This window comes from Pongo pygmaeus, chromosome 5 (assembly GCF_028885625.2).
Source record: "Pongo pygmaeus isolate AG05252 chromosome 5, NHGRI_mPonPyg2-v2.0_pri, whole genome shotgun sequence".
NCBI lineage: Eukaryota > Metazoa > Chordata > Mammalia > Primates > Hominidae > Pongo > Pongo pygmaeus.
In genome coordinates this window covers 121,615,324-121,616,916 of record NC_072378.2, presented here as the reverse complement: position 1 = coordinate 121,616,916, position 1,593 = coordinate 121,615,324, and the positions used below count along the sequence as shown (strand labels likewise).

Below are 1,593 nucleotides of genomic sequence, written 5' to 3'. Positions count from 1 at the left end.
TTGTATAATTTCTTATATCTGCAGTCATTTTTAAAATTATGAATTATAAAATTATAAATTATAAGGTATTTCAAATATACAGAACATAATGTAACAGGCAAACATCTGTTGTAGTTTTAACTTACATTTAACTATAGAGGACAGGATGCTGGATGTAGTTACATTTAATTTCCAGATTGCTTCAGTCTCACTGAAATTTGAAACTCATGAATGCAAGGTGGTTCCCCTCAAAGATTTTTAAATTACATGCCCCCCAAAAGGGAGTCATTGACAAGCTTTTGAAAAATATAGAAAATTGTCCCAGAAGAACCACTGTCTTTAATCAGGTGTCTGGTGGTGTCTATCTTTGAATAGGTCCTATAGTGAGTAGCTTGGATGATTAGCATTTAATATGCTAGAAAATCATTAAGTCCATTTAATTCTAGTTGCTCTAAATTGAGGGAAGCTTGAAATTGAGCCACAACTACATCAAAGTCTTCCAAGGCAATGGCCAATTTATATTCTGAGACTCTGGTGAGAGTTAAAGTTTAAGTTCTGTGTTAACAAATCTCAGTATTTTATGCTTACCCACTAGAGTTCTTTGAGTTAGCCTCAGTTGCAGCCATTTTCTGACAATTTGACCTGAAGGTTAAATTCTTGTAGGGAAGGGTTTCTAAATTAGTTAACTGTGTTTAGGATTAGTAAATATTCCTGAAAATCTGAAATGTATAACTCTGAGTTTTTCAAAGCAGAAAGCAATCTTACACTTCTCTTTATTTGCTTTTAAAATAAAATACCCAAGCTTTGCACAGTGGCACGATCGTAGTCAGTGAGGTTTATCCAGGGTGCGATTACTGCTAATTGAAAATTTTTCCCAATACTCCACCATGATGATCAGAAATATAGTTGGCATTGACAATTTTTGACAGCCTCTGCAGAGGCTGAACAAAAAAATAAATAAAAAATAAAAATAAAATTGGCCTGATAGGGTCACTCACACCTGTAATCCCAGCACATTGGAATGTCAAGGTGGGAGATCGCTGGAGGCCAGAGTTGGAGACCAGCCTGGGCAACCAAGGAAGACTCAGCCTCTACAAAAAAGAAAATTAAAAATTACCACTGGAGTGCATTGGTGCCACCTACTCAGTAATCCCACCTACTCAGGAGGCTGATGCGGGACGATCCCTTGAGTCCAGGAGTTCGAGGCTACAGTGAGCTGTGATTGCACCTCAGCTGTGATTGCACTCCAGCCTGAGTGACAGTGTGAGACTCAGTCTCTAAATAAAAAATAAAATAAAATAACACTTAGGGTTTCTGCTAATGTAGCCACTAGAAACTATTTTACTGTCTTTACTAATTCTGATGAACGGTTTTGTAAAGAGTAACTGACTGACAAAAGACTCCAGCATGAAAGCCAGATCAGGCTCCATTTTGTTCCATATGCGTAGGGACAGATGACACATTGCATTCAATAAGACTTGGGCATAGGGTTTACCTTCTAAAGTGGGTGCCTCATGAGACTGTTTTTATATTCAACAGGAAAGTGTGTGGGCATTGAAATTACACTACACGTCATAACCCAAATAAGCATTTAGTCATTGCAAGGAAACATCC

The 1,593-nt window shown here is 37.4% G+C and overlaps 1 non-coding gene across 1 annotated transcript; it reads left to right on the top strand.

Moving 5' to 3' along the window:
- Nucleotides 1–779: 779 nt before the first annotated feature.
- Nucleotides 780–920, top strand: LOC129039656 (U4 spliceosomal RNA). The gene has a single exon (XR_008503381.2). It is a non-coding gene; the product is annotated as a U4 spliceosomal RNA (small nuclear RNA).
- The last annotated feature ends 673 nt before the right edge of the window (nt 921–1,593 follow it).